Consider the following 15,646-nt stretch of genomic DNA (forward strand, 5'->3'; position numbering starts at 1 on the left):
CTGCTCATCCACCAGAGGACCTACACCGGGGAACGGCCCTATGAGTGTAGGGAATGTGGGAAGAGCTTCAGGATCAGCTCCCACCTGACTGTCCACCAGAGGATCTACACCAATGAACGGCCCCACAAGTGTGGGGAATGTGGGAAGAGCTTCAGGATCAACTCCAACCTGATCACCCACCAGAGGATCCACACCAATGAACGGCCCTATAAATGTGGAGAATGTGGGAAGGGCTTCAGGAGGAGCTCCAGCTTGAAACTCCACCAGATGATCCACACTGGGATACGACCCTTTGTGTGTGGGGAGTGTGGGAAGGGCTTCCGTGACAGCTCCCGCCTGATCATCCACCAGACAATGCACACTGGGGAGTGCCCCTACACGTGCTCAGAGTGTGGGAAGAGCTTCATTGAGAACTCCAGCCTGATTCTGCACCAGAGGATCCACACTGGGGAGAGGCCCTACAAGTGCAGGGAATGTGGGAAAAGCTTTAGGCAGAGCTGCCATCTGAATGCCCACCAGAGGATCCACACTGGGGAGAGGCCCTATAAGTGCAGGGAATGTGGGAAAAGCTTCATCGACCCCTCCGGCCTGAGTGTCCACCAGAGGATCCACACTGGGGAGAGGCCTTACAGGTGTGGGGAATGTGGGAAAAGCTTCAGTCAGAGCACTAGGCTGATTCTGCACCAGACGATCCACACCAGGGAGAGGCCTTACAGGTGTGGGGAATGTGGGAAATGCTTCAGGCAGAACTCTAGGCTGATTGCCCACCAGAGAATCCACACTGGGGAGAGATCCTATGAGTGTTCTGAGTGTGGGGAGAGGTTTCAGAGCCGATACCGTCTCCTCAAGCATCAGCAGATTCACACAGAATAGAGGCCCTTCTGCTGCCCTGACTGCAGGAAGGGCTTTTAGAAAAACTGCACTCTCGTCACCCACCAGTGGATCCACACTGGGGAGAGGCCCTGACAGTGTCCCAAGTGTGGGAAGAACTTCTCCCAGAACTCTGCCATGACCCAACACCAAGGGAGGCAGCAGTAAGGGATGCCCAACAAGTGCCCTGTGTGCAGGAAGAGTGTTGCCTTGATTTTTAAAGATTTTCTGAGCCTTCTAATGTTTACATTCTTGTAGCAAACTTTCTCAAACACTTTCTGTAAATAACTTCTTGTTTGGCATTCTTTTATAGAAGAAGAAAAATATGATGGACTGTTAGTTTGTCCAGTGTCATTGGAGAGGTGGCACTTTCACCCTCCAATCCACGGTCGCTTTTAGAAAACTGTAAATGTTGGAGTCAGGAAATAAACTTCCCTTTTCTTCCCCTTGAGAGCAGCAGTGTGTGCGCTCGTGTTGTTTTGTGTCCTACAGTGACAGGAAGAGCTTTGAGTGCTGCTTCAACTCCATCCCCCATTGGGGACCCCCACTGGATGGTCCACAGTGACCCTCGCTGGGCGGAGACTTGGTCATCCATGGTCCTGGTGATCCATGTTGGGAAGACACCTGGCTGGTGGTCCCCACATCTTCCTGGCTCTCCTTGGGCACTTGGACACGGCCAGAGAAAAATCCATTGGGATGCAAACAGACATCAGAATTTCATAGTGGACAGCACAGTTTTTTACTTTCGACCCCAAAACAGTCTCACCTTTTGCATCCAGTCATTGCTTCGAGTGGCATCCAGAATTCCAAATGGTGTTGGAGGTCTTTTCCAACCTGAATCATTCCATGATTCTAATTCTCTCTGGCCCACCAGCATCTTCCACAGCCAAATGGTGATTGACTGGGGCAAAACCCAGGATTTTGGAGACAATGGAGTGGAAATCTTTCTAGAAAAGGTCCTTTCTACCCGCCCAGGCACACGGATACTCAGCCAGCATGGACACATAAATGCTTTTATTTTGGCCTTTATTTTCTTTCATTTTTCATTATGCTTCACCCAACATTGGGGTAAATATAAAGACATTCAACTAAGACATGGATGGTGACATTGTGGGACTTGGGTGGGGACATGGTAGGGATGGGGACAAGGACGTGGGTGGGGATATGGTGGGGATAGGGACAAGGACCTGGGTGGGGATGTGGTGGGGATGGGGACAAGGACCTGGGTGGGGATGTGGTGGGGATGGGGACAAGGACATGGCTGTGGATGGCGATATTGGGCATGGGGGGTGTCACAGATAGAGATGGTGACATGGGGCTCTATGGCCATGGATGAGGAAATGGGGGACATGGCCATGGATGGTGACACAAGTGGCCTAGAGACAAGTCCATGGGTTGACATGTCCATGCCATGGGGTGTCCCATGGCCAAGGACAACACATCCCCACCACCACCATGATACTGTCCCTTTCATGCTGCCATTTATTCCCTGCTCCTCCCCATTGTCACCCCACTGTGAACCCAGCCAGGGACAGGGGTGACATTTGGGGACACTCCTGTCCCCACTCCAGCACATACCTGGGGCCAGCAGAGAAGGGGATGAAGGACGACGGGGACCGTTCCTTGCTGTTTTCCAGACTGAACCTCAGAGGACTGAACACCTGGGGTGACACCAACACAGTCACACCGAGGGGACACAGCTGTCACCACCATGGTGACAGGGACACCTCATAGGGTGGCCCTACCTCACGCTTGGGCCAGAGGTCTGGGTTGTGGTGGGTCCCATAGATGCTCATCAGGCAGATGACCCCTGCTGGGATGGGAATGGCCACTTTAGGGACAGCAGATGAGGATGGGTGGTGACACTGGGGACACCCTGGCCATGCCATACCCTTGGGGATGACACAGCCATCACACAGGGGGATGTCCTCGGTGCAGCGCCAGGACACAGCAGTGACAGGAGGGTGCAGCCGCAGGCTCTCCTTGATGCACATGGTGGTGAAGGGCAGCTGGGACAGGTCGTCCCTGGGGACAAGCGGGGGTGGCATTGTGTCCCCAAGCCACATGACCGGGGTGGCCCTGGGGACATCTCACCATTCAATGTCTGCAGTGTCCCGGCCAGCCAGGAGCTCCTGTACCTGCTGGCGGCATCGCTCCTGGTGCTCAGGATGGCCGGCCAGGTTGTAGAAGAGCCATGCCAGGCCACTGGCCGTGGTGTCATGGCCTGTGGGGACACTGGGTGAGTGAGGGGATACTGGAGTGGCTCCTCCCCAGTGGCACCTGGGAGCTCGTGCTCACCCTCAAACATGAAGGTGTCAGCCTCAGCCGCGATGTCCTCGTCCGACAGGGTGCGGCCATTCTCGTCCTGCAGAGGCAAGATGAGCCACGGGCCACTGGGGCCACCAGTCTGTGGGCCACCTGGGGCCAAATCCCATCCATGGCCACCACCCTATGGCACCACCATCCCACTGGCCACCAGCTCTATGGTCAATGCTGCCCATGGCCACCACTGTTCCCCTGTAGCCACCAGTCTATGTCCAAGCTTCCCATGGCCACCAGCATCCTACTGGCCTCTATGGTCAATCCTTCCATGGCCACCACCACTCTCTTGACCACTTTCATGCCCCATGGCCACCACCCCAGCCCCACCTTGGTGAGCAGCAGGATGTACTCGCTGGGCTGCCTGTACCAGGGACCATGTGGGGACACTGTGGCCACCAGCATGGATGATAGCAGGACCATTGGGGCCACCAGAATGGCCAGCAGGGACAGTGATTGGACAGGATGGCCAGTGGGGACCATGGCAGAGCCAGCACAGCCACCAGGATGGCCAGCAGGGACAATGGTAGGGCCACCAGGATGGTGTCATGATCCGCTCGTACAAGCAAGGGTCATGATGGTTTGTTAACTGATCTGAGTGCAAAAGCAACACGGAAGGGGATTTTGGTATTAATCAAAACAAATGCACCTCTTGTTGAGTGCCCACAGCAGATGTGATGGAAGGATAAGAAAGGAGAATAAAGGAGAGAGAGAGAGAGAGAGAGAGAAAGAGGGGAGGAATAGCTGCCAGTGGAGAGATGAAACCCTCGTGGTCCAGCCAATAGATCCATCTTGTCACGTCAGGGAGAATCTCAAAGTCTTGGTTCTGTTATAGTCCTCCACCAAGGGGGGGAGCAGGTAAGTCTATTGAAAGCACCGAGAGGGAACAGGTGAGTTTACAGACAGTCCATGTTCTCAGCAGTGAGTGAGACCAATTGTTTTCTTGGTCCAGGGAACACACCTGCAGGCAACACTTGGCAAACATCTGGCTTCAGTTCGGCCAGCCCCCTGTGTTAGAGTTATAGGGGTCTCAGTCTCAGCCCTTGGGAGGGGGCTTCAGTCTCCGTCACAGCGGTCGTGAGGCAGCTGAGGGAAACCTCAGAGTGTCTCTTACAGATGATCAGTGGGGACAGGTGTCAATCACTCCTGGCCGTGGGTCTCATAGCTGAAGATGCACTTCTGGAGCGTGTCCAGGGTGAGGAGGCTCAGGGGCTGCAGCTCCTCCAACTCCACCGGCCCCCACCAGCTGCCACTGCTGCTGCCGCCCACTTGGCCTGCGGGGAAGGGCTGGGTTGGGGAGGGAACAGGGAGGGGATCAGGGACATGGGATAAATTTGGGGGTGGGACAGGGGTGGGAGAGGGGGAGGAGTTGAAGAGAAGGTGTGGAACAGGAATGTGGTGATAAATGAGGGGTGGGGTTGGGGTTTGGGGGCAGCTTTGAGTTTGGGGTATGGGACAGTACAGAATTTGGGTACAGGATGGGGCTCGGGGTGCAGGACAGGACTCAGGATGCAGCAGTGGGTGCAGGACAGAATTTTGGGTGCAGGACTGTCCTATGGTGACGTTATGATGCTTGTATCCCCATCCATGTGTTCTGTTTATGCTGGATATTATGTTCTGTGCCTTCAAGACTGGCTCTGAAGAGCGAAGTTTTGTTTTGGTTTTGTTATCAGCCGCTCCCCCACGGCTGGCGGGACACAGAGACAGGGCAGTACATGGTGCTGCTTTTGCTTTTTGCTTGGCTTTTTGCTTTGCTCTTGCTTTTGTTTCTGCTCATTACTTAGTTTAGCTAAGCACTCCGAATTTTTCCCTGGACTGTTTTTCCTTTCTCTTTTTTGGAACCACTCAAACCTGCTCCGGACTGGGACCTTGGAAACACTGAGAGTTTGCACCTTGTGGCTGCAGCAGCTGCCCCAGCACCGGAGGGACTGATAACAGAGCGACCACTCCCAAGAGAGACTTTCTGAATTTGTCATCTTTTTCAGAGTGGTGAAAGAGTGTTGTCACCTGGTATTGTTCATTTTGTGTGCTGGGGGTGCTTTGCCTGTTAAATAAACAGGTTCTTTCCACTTCTCTCCAGGGAATCCTTCCTGACCCAGTTGTGGGGAGGGGCAATGTGCGTTTGCTTTCTGGAGGAGCCCCTTTGGAGGTTTTCTCCCAAATTTGCCCTAAACCAGGACAAAATTTGGTGCCCAACGTGTGGGGCTTGAGAGAGAGTGGAAAAAACCCTGTTCTGACTGCATTTTGGTTGCCATTACTCTGTGTTGGTATAAAGCAGTTAATGGCCATGTTTTTTGAATTCATAATGTCTCTTGGCGTGGAGGCTTGCATGCATTTCTGGTCCCCAGGTGCAGAGGATCATTAATGGGACATCACACCATGATTAATATGATAAGGGAAACCAATTTATTACAAAAAGCAAGCCATATTTATACTGTTCTCTATTGTTCACACCTCAAGCTGATACATGATTGGTTAAATCCTTTTTACGCACGCATTTTGATATTTCAGTTAATTTTAGTTAGTCTTTCTTCTTCATGCATCTCGCTGTGGTTTTCTTGTCTGCCTTTGCATCCTGAACCGTCTGCTGCTGAGCGTGTTCTCCTTCTTTTGTGTCCTTCAAGGGCATGGTGACCTCACTCAGGTTCTATGAAGGCTGGATTGTGAACATGTTGCATATGTCCATTGTCCTGCAAAAAACCCTCAGCACTCCTCCCGGTGCTTTCTGGTCATTCAAGTGCCCTTCAGCTGACTGGTTTCATGCTTTGAGCTTCAGGGAATTGCCCAATCTTTCTGAAGCTGAAATAAATATCATATTAGTCAACATCTTAATTGTGTTTATATCTCACAGAATTGCCTTTTCTTTTGCCTTTGTCTAAAACTGTTCCTGTGCGGAAATCTCTGGGGGATGGTGGACATGTCAGATGCTGCTGGGACATCCCAGAGCACTTGGACCTTGGCTCTGCACAGGAGAGCTCTTCATCCCCTTTCTCTCTTTTCCTCCCTCTGGGCATGGAGGGAGCTCCTGACTTCAGTGTGTGACTCGTGTGTGCAAAGAGCAAATCTGGGCAGAATTGGGGCAGGGAGGGTTTGGGGGGACCTTGGGATCTGTGCTGGGCACAGAAGGTGCTTTCCATTGCTCTGAGGCTGTCTGCTGTGGAAAGTGGATTTAATATCCAGCAGAGGAATGACTTTTGCATTTGATGGAACTGTGCCTTCCCTTGGCTTTGTTGGCTGAAAAGATACAGAGGAGCACACACAGAGTTACCAACTCCTGGATTCCAGCAGTGTTCAGATAGAAATTACAACAGGAGGCAGGGTCAAGATGTGTGCTTGCCTTGTGGTCAGCCTTCAATACCCCTTGGTCTCTCTGGGCCCTTCCCCCAGGTGGGCCTTGGGCTCATTTGGTCCCTCAGGAGCTGGGCTGGGGCTGCAGAGGTGGCTGTGGAGCATTGCCTGTGCTGTGCCAGGGACTGGCAGCCACTGCTGGGCTGGGATAGAGGCTCTGGGGGGATTGGGGCTCCAGGGCAGGGCAAGGCTGGACCTGCCCCTTCCTCCCTCCCACACAAAATATTTAGAGCCAACAATCTCCTCCAGTCTGTCACAACAGGGAATGCTGGAAGTGAAATCCCAGTTGTGGCCATGGGCACCTGGCTGAGAAGGACAGTTTTGTTCCATAGGAAGGAAAGCACAGAGCCTCAGTGTTTGGAAGGCAGGTGAGAGTCTCACTAGGCCAAGGCCAGCCAGACTTGTCAGGAATGGCAGATTTTTTTTTGGGAGCAGTCTTTGGATTTAGGGAATTCTGGAGGTGGAAGACCAATCTCAGCCATGCATGCCTGGAGAAGTAGGACAGTTCTTTCTCATAGGGAGGAAAGCACGGAGCCTTCCCCAGTGTTTTGGGGACAGATGGGAGGTGACTCTCCTGAAAACACTGCCTGCCACACTTGTCCTGGCAATATTCCTATGGGAAAAATTTGGAGTTGAAATCCCAGTTCTGGCCATGAGTAATTAGAAGAGATTGACAGTTCCTTTCACAGCAAGGAAAGCACAGAGCCGCAGTGCTCCAGGAGCTGATGAAAGGCAGCCTTTGACATTCCAACATCAGCCAGAGCTGTCCAGTGGCCCCTGGGAGGCCAAGCCAGCCAGGCCTGTTCCATGTTCCCTCAGTTCCATGAGACCCAATGGTCCCTTGCTTCCATGTGTCCCTGAGGTGCCATAATGCCCCCTTGGTGACACGAGGCCCTGAAGGGTCCCAATGGTCTCCATGGTTCCATCAGGCCCCACAGAACCATAATGGTCTCTGGGTTCCATGAAGCCCCGCTGTATCACCAAGGCCCCTTGGTTCCATGGGCTCCAGGGGTGCCACAATGATCCCCTTGGTTCCATGAGGTTCCATAGTGCCACCACGGTGTCCTTGGACCTGCTGGGACTCTCGGTGTGTTCCCAGACACCCCCAGCATGGTTACAGACACTCCCAGTATATCCCAGTTGCCTTCAGCATACTCACAGTCATTCCCAGTCACATCCACTTGGTCCAGTAAGATTCCACTTTCCACCAGTATGATCCCAGTCACTCCCAGTGAAGGGAACGGACCGGGATGGACTGGGACAGGCTGGGATGGACTGGGACACCGGGATACACCAGGCAGGATACACTGGGATACACCAGGATAAACTGGGATACACTGGGATACACCGGGACACACTGGGATACACTGGGACACACTGGGATATACTGGGATACACCGGGACATACCAAGACACACCAGGATACTCCAGGATACACCAGGACACCCTGGGATTCACCGTGCCCAGCACTGGGACCCACTGGGAGCAGGATCAGAGCACACTGGGACTCAGCAGGGCCAGAACTGGGGCAAAAGGGATCATAGTGGGACCCACTGGGATATACTGGGAGTGACTGCAACCATACTGGGGATGACTGGGAACACACTGAGAGTGACTGGAGTCACTGAGTCTACATTGGGGGCAACTGGGAAGACTGGGATCACAGTGGATTCCTACCGGGGTCATACTGGGAGTGACTGGGTCTGTGCTAGGGTGTCGTGGTTTTGGTTTGCTAATATAAGATCTCTTTAATTTTGAGATTTTTTTTGGCTAATGCACTAAAGAATGTGGTGGGTTTGGTGTTGGTTAATTACTAATACACTTATTTTTGGTTGTGAGATAGGATTAGGAGAAAGGTAAAGCAGGCTCAAAACTTTAAAAGGGTAGAAAGAAAAATTTTAATAATAGTAAGTAAAAAGAAAAAAAAAGGTAGTAAGAATCAAAGCAAACTTTTTAGAATACTTCTCCCCACAAGTTTTTCTTTCTCATTGACAATGTAAAGAAATTAAACTGAAGATTTCTAGTCAGTTTACTACCTCTCAAAGAGTCTTTTTTTAGTTCACTTAGGGAGAGAAGTCCCTCTTGATAAAGTTATGGAGACTTTTCTACAAAAGGAAAAAAACAGTTTTCTCGTGGTTCTCAATTTTGTCATGAATAACAACTGCCAGGGGAACCTTGCTATCGTAAAATCTTTCTTATTTCTACAAACCTTCCCACAGCTTGGAGACGGGCTATGTTGATTGATGGGGTATTGTTTTAAAGATGAGCTGTTCAAAGGCAAAAGTTCTCATTATCTATCTCTAAAATCATCTTCATCTCTGGGAGCACAGATCTTTATATTTAGAAGCACAAGACTGTGCTCTTTCTTTGTGCAAACTTCTCATGAGATTACAGCTATTTCAACATCTGCTTACTTTAACATAGAAGCCTTCACCTAATATCAATTCAAACACTTTCATTTCCTTATAGTTTTATGTGTTATAAGGGAAAAGAGTCTTTTCTTTATAGCTTACAAGAGGATTTCAGCTCTAAAAACAAAGCATCTTCTCCCCCTCCCATCTGGGCCTTACTTACCTTCTTCTTTATTACCTTTAATATCTTCATCTTGTTTTTAATATACGTGCATGTTGTTCTTTTCTCTCACTCAGAAGAAGACTGAAGCACTGAAAAAGTTAACATCACGCCTGAAGCCTACCTAACCCACCAATAACTACTAACAGAAAGCTGTGGCTCAGTTGTGTTCAGATCAGCTTTGTAGTTAGTGTTTAGTTTTCTACGCCAGCCACAGAAGTCTCTGGTCTCAGCCACGCTAAGAAGAAGAAGAAGCAGCAGCCTGACAGCGAGATCTTCGCAGCCGCAGCCAGCCCTGCTCTGGCTAAAGCTCCGCAGCCTCCCCTGTCTCCTTGCCCAGCAGCTGCTGAAGCCCAGCCCGGCCAAACCAGAGCCCATGGAGAGAGAAGCCAGCAAGCAGCCCAGGAAATAGAAAAGAAGCCCAGCCTGCAGCAAGACGGCCCAGCCCAGCCCAGACACAGAGCTGAAGCCCAAACCGAAACCCAGCACCTCCCTGCCGACCAACAAAGAAAAGAAAAGTTTCTGAATTTTTTGGTCTTTACCATGTGTGTTTCACAAAAGCGTGTCTAGCTTTTCAGCAGCTCAACAGACTGTCAGATACACAAAAAACTTTGCATCACTTCCCTACATTTCCTCCCATTCCCAAACGTAACACAGGGGCCACTGGGAACAACTGGGATCAGACTGGGAGCAACTGGGAGCAGCTAGGACCAAGCTGGGAGCAACTGGGATCATCATGGCATCAGAGTAGGATCATACTGGGAGGGACTGGGTCTGTGCTAGAGGCAACTGGGATCACACTGGGAGGAAATGGGGACATGCTGGGGACCAATGGGATCATACTGGGAACAACTGGCACCACACTGAGGGTGACTGGGATCCTTCTGGAATCATACTGGAAGTGACTAGGGGCAGGCTGAGGGCAATTGGGACCATGTTGGGGCAACTGGGATATACAGGAAATTACAGGAATCATGCTGGAGGTGACTGGGAGTGGCTGTGAGCAAATGGAATCATACCGGAAGCTACTGGGAGCAACTGGGAGTGAGTGGAAACACATTAGGGACAACTGGGATGTACTGGGAGAGACCAGGAGTGACTGGAATCACAAAAGAACCATAAAGGAAGTCACTGGAATAATACTGGGAGTATCTGGGATTGACTGGAATCCTACTGGGCGTGGCTGGAATCCTACTGGGTGACTTGGAGTGACTGGGACCATACTGGGGGCAAATGGCACTGTACTGAGAGTGACTGGGTTCATCCTGGAATCATACTGGGAAGGACTGGAACCATACTGGGAGTGTCTGGAACTATAGTAGGGCTGAATGGGAACACCTGGGATCATACTGGGAGTGACTGGGATGATACTGGGATCACACTGAGTGTAACTGGAAGTGACTGGGACCATCCTGGGGGTGACTGGGAGCCACAGGGCCCATGCTGGGAGTGACCTGGGGGGAACTGGGGGAACTGGCCCGGCTGGGGCTCAGGGTTGTTCTCCCCCAGGGCTGCCCTGGCTCCTGCTGCCACCCTGGGCCCCACAGAGCCGAGGGACAGGGGACAGCTGAGGGACAGGAGACAGGGGCAGGGACGTGGAGAGGTAGAAGGGAGTTCCAGGGGGTCCTTGAGCCCAGGAAAGGGGAGTCCAGGGTTTCCCAAAAAGGGGGGACAAGGGTGGGGACACCAGGGATGTTCGAGAACGAGGAGTTCAGGGGGTCTCTGGTTTTGCACACAGCTGGGGCTGGGGGCTGGGAAAGGCAGGAATGGGGGACCAAGGCATTCCAGGGCATCCCAGGGTCAAGCCAATGGCCAGTCTGGAGGCTGGGAGCCATGGGATGGCCGGGAAAAGGGGAGCAGAGAGCCCTGATGTCCAGGAATGGGGTGTGAAAAATGCATGTATTTTATGATTGGCTTTTCACAAATATTAAAATGAATATTATATGTGTTGTATTAGAAAGCAATGCTGTATTAATTTTCTTAAGTACTGTGTTAAATATAGTTTTAGGTTATAAAAATTGTTAAAATAGAACTATGCTATGTAAGATGCTTTGTTTAAAAGAAAGGACTTGCAGCGAGATAACTTGCAGCCACAGGACACCTAGATCTTTCAGAGAAAAAGAATTTACGGCCTTCTTATCAGAAGAAACAAACTTCTTCCCACCTTGGAGGTGCTATTAGGATTAGAGGGAAGAAGTTGACACTGGTCAGACAGAATCCTGTGTTTGAATGGAATTTATGCATCATGTATGAAGTGTATGAATATGCAACGGGCTGTTGTTTTTAAGGGTTAATCCTTTGTTACCAGGGGTCCTTTTTTGGGCCCGTGATGCCCAGAAAAAGGTACCTGGACGTCCATAACTCTTTGTTTTTATTGTCTCATATTGTCTTTATTCAATTTGTCCAAATTGTTATTACTCTAATTGTGTTACTATATAACCACCTTATTACTATTAAACTTTAAAAATTTTAAAAACAAGTGATTGGCGTTTTTCACAATTTGGTAGCAGAGGATGGTTACTAACTCCTCGCTGCCGGTGCTTTGGGAGAGTCAGAGTGGGGAAGGCGCGCCCTGCCCTCTTTGGCAGCCTCGCTCTGCTTCCCCTGAAGTGACCGACAGACGCAGGTTACGATCTGTGGACAAAAGGAGACAATAAAACAAAGAGAACAGGAAAAGGGTCCCTACAACTGCTGTAATTTGCCCCCTAAGAGTAGTAGTGCGCACGAAGAACCCGGGAAGGAAAAAGGATTGGTAAGTATTTCTCGGGGGGCAGGTACGGGGGGATGAATGTGTGTGAATGAGAGGCGGGCTGGTTGTCCCAGACCTGCCAAGTGAGTGCGGAGTCTCCCACGCTGCGTTTCCGACTTTTCGCTGGAAAAGCGGCCAGTAAAGAGACAAAGCGACTCATAAGAGAGTGAAAGAATCCCCGGGGGTGACTGGGACTGGGTCTCAGGGAGGGGTTGGACCCCTCGGTGGTGGGGAGCAAGGTTTCCTAGCCCAATCCACTAGGAAACAGGACAGGAGGGGCTCCTAAAACCTGCTGGGTTGAGGGATTTATATTCCAAGAGCATCCAAGAGCAGGGTTGAGCAGAATTCTGTCCGAGTGAGGATATGCCCGAGAACACTCAGGGTGGGACAACACAGCTAGATTGGGGGATAAAAAAATGCCCAAGAACATCCAGGGTTGGACAACACAGCAGAACAAATGAAATGCCAAAGAGCATCTGTAGTTGTACCACACCGCTGGGTTGAGGGACAGAAAATGCCCAAGAGCATCTGAGGTTGAACAACACAGCTGGATTGAAGGAAAATTACCCGAGAGCATCTGGGGTTGGACAACACGACAGGATTGAGGGAAAAATTGCCCAAGAGCATTTGGGGTTGGATAACACAGCTGGGTTGAGGGATATCCAATAGCACCGGGACTGGCCAGTAACACCTAAACTTGTAATAGGCGATGTGAAAGTAAAAGGTACCTTAGTGTTGTTTTGTGGTGTGTGAGAGTGAGACCCACACAGAGCCAGCCTCAGCTTCCTGGGCAGGTGGGAAGGGGGAGGTGTGGAAAGAGCGAGTGACCTGCACACCAGGCTGCAGCTCCCGGCTGGGTGGGGGCTTCTGGGCCCAAGAGGAGCGAGTGACCTGCGAACCAAGCTAGCGTTCCCTGGGCGTGTGAGGGGCCGTAGCTGAAGAGTGTGAAAGACACGCAGACAGCCTCACAGGGGAACGGGCACCAGAGGCAGCCAGAGTCAGGGCCCTTCTAGGGGGCCTGGTGACACTGAGACCTGGAGGTAAACCCCAAAGCGAAAGAGGGGGCCACAAGGACCTGTGATTTCCTAGCAATAAGGATCCCCTTTGTGTCTTGAGAGTGTGAAGGAATGTGTGAAAGTGAATGAGAAATAAAAGTGAGTGAATGTAGACGAATGAAAGTATAGGTAATGTCGATTGTGCATTTTAAGCCTTACCATATCTCCTTGGAGGGAGTTGGATTGTATTGAAAAGCAGTGTGAGAAAAAGGGGTTTTTTTGGGTGTAAGTAGTTGAAAGAAAAGTGGTATTTAAGTTGTTAGTAAAAAGTGAAAAACAGAAGCAGGGGACGAATAGATAGAAAACTGAAAAATGAGACAGAAATTCAGTAAGGTGGATACAGGAAAAGAAAAGCAGAAAAAAAATACCAACAGAAATACCCCAAGACAGCACTTTGGGAGTTATGTTAACAAACAGAAATACAACTCATTGCAAAATACAGGGTATGCAGAAGTTGATGAGAAAAAACATGCAAACTTGTGAATTATATACTTAAAAACAGCATTAGAAAATTTAACACAAAAGAGTTATACATTGATTCAAGGTATGCCTTTAGAGTAGCACATACCTTAAGAAAAATTTTAAAAGGGAGATTGCTTAATTAAAGAAGAAAAAGATTAGTACATGAGAAACTTATTTTCGAGGTTTTAGAGGCATTACAATTACCTAAGAGAGATAGCAATAGTACGTATTAAAGGAGACCAAAAGGTAAAGACCTAGAAATAAGAAGAAATAAAATAAATAACTGGCAGATCAAGAAGCTAAAGATGCAGCAGAAAATAGAGCTGAAAGAGTTAATATTAACTCCAAATGAAGAAAAAAAAAAGGGGGGGGGGAATTAAAACAAGATTGTGGCGAACAAGATAAATCGGGGAACTAGAAACATCTTGATATGGAAGACAATTAGATAATAAAACGCTTACGAGGGAATAGCAGAGGACGTGTATCAAAAACCCCGGTGGGATACACAGGCTAGGTGTGATCATTTTTTTAAAAGAACTATGGGTGCATTGAGACCTTTAGAGTAAAAAACAAGTACCTGAAACATGTATAATTTGCCAAAAGATAAATAAAAGGGTGATGAGAAAAACAATATGAGAAGGTCGTCAGTTAGCTCGTCGACCATTTCAAAGCATCCAAAAAGCAAAACGGGGAAAGTATAGAGCTGAGAACAAATTACCTCATCCATTCCCGTTCGTTCCCCCACTCGTTCGCACCAGCCCTCCCAGCCCCTGTGCCGGCTCCGGCACAGTCCGTCTGTCCCGGTCCGTCTGTCCCGGTCCGTCTGTCCCGGTCCGGCCGCCTGGCCCGCGTTCTTGCCGGGGGTGGGGGTCTGTCCTGCCGTGTGCACCGTGGTTACCGCGCTGATCGCACCGAGGGGGTCCCGTCTGTCCCATCCCCGGCTGCCCTGACTCTGTCGGCTCCCGCCGCTGCAGCCGGGGTCAGTCCCGGCTTTGTCTCTGCCGGATCAGCCCCCGTGAGCCGAGTGAGGGCGATCCCCGCTCCAGCTCGGTCTGCACAGGAACAGCCCCTCGGGCGATCCCAGCCACAGACCCCGCCTCTGGAGCCCCCAGACCCTGAGCTGTTCCGATCCCCTCGGGCCATCCCGGCTGCAGACCCCGCCTGTGGAGCCCCCAGACCCTGAGCTGTGCCGATCCCCTCGGGCCATCCCAGCCACAGACCCCGCCTTTGGAGCCCCCAGACCCTGAGCTGTGCCGATCCCCTCGGGCGATCCCAGCCACAGACCCCGCCTCTGGAGCCCCCAGACCCTGAGCTGTGCCGATCCCCTCGGGCGATCCCAGCCACAGACCCCGCCTCTGGAGCCCCCAGACCCTGAGCTGTGCCGATCCCCTCGGGCCATCCCAACCACAGACCCCGCCTCTGGAGCCCCCAGACCCTGAGCTGTGCTGATCCCCTCGGGCCATCCCAATCACAGACCCCGCCTTTGGAGCCCCCAGACCCTGAGCTGTGCCGATCCCCTCGGGCCATCCCGGCTGCAGACCCCGCCTTTGGAGCCCCCAGACCCTGAGCTGGGCCGATCCCCTCGGTCCATCCCGGCTGCAGACCCCGCCTCTGGAGCCCCCAGACCCTGAGCTGGGCCGAGCCTCCCCGTCCTGCCCTGAGCTCCATTCCCTTGGTAACCACAGCTCCGGCTGCTTAAGGAAACTCTCTAAAGGAATCACTTTATTGAAACACTAAAAAATCAGTTAGAAGAAAGCCCTCTCCTGATTCTTCCTAAAAATACGTGAGAAAGGCTGTAGAAGATAAAAATCCAAAAAGAATGGGATAAAGAGATTGGTCTATTTCCATTAAGAGAGGTTCTCAAAGGGGGGTGATGGATCAGAGTTTGTAAATGCTTCTTTGACTTTGTCTGAGGTCTGAAATTTTAAGAAATAAATAAAAGAGATATTTGGAGAATCCCATAGGCATAGCTGAACAATTAGACCAACTTTTAGGTCCAAACATGTATACTTGAGAACAGATGTGGTTGGTAATGAAAATAATATTTTTCTCAGGAAGAAAAGCAATTAATCAGAGCAACTGAAATAAAAGCTTCAGAAAAAGATAATCTGCAGGGACCCCCAGAGAAGACAAAATGCCAACTGTACCTCCTGAATGGGGTTAAAATAATGAGGAGGGGAGTAAACACATGAACAGTTATTGTAATTACATAACCAAGAGAATAAATGAGACAGCATATCAAAGGCGAAATGTGAAAACAAAAGATTTTTGA

Source organism: Melospiza melodia, chromosome 7 (assembly GCF_035770615.1).
Source record: "Melospiza melodia melodia isolate bMelMel2 chromosome 7, bMelMel2.pri, whole genome shotgun sequence".
In the NCBI taxonomy this organism is placed as follows: domain Eukaryota; kingdom Metazoa; phylum Chordata; class Aves; order Passeriformes; family Passerellidae; genus Melospiza; species Melospiza melodia.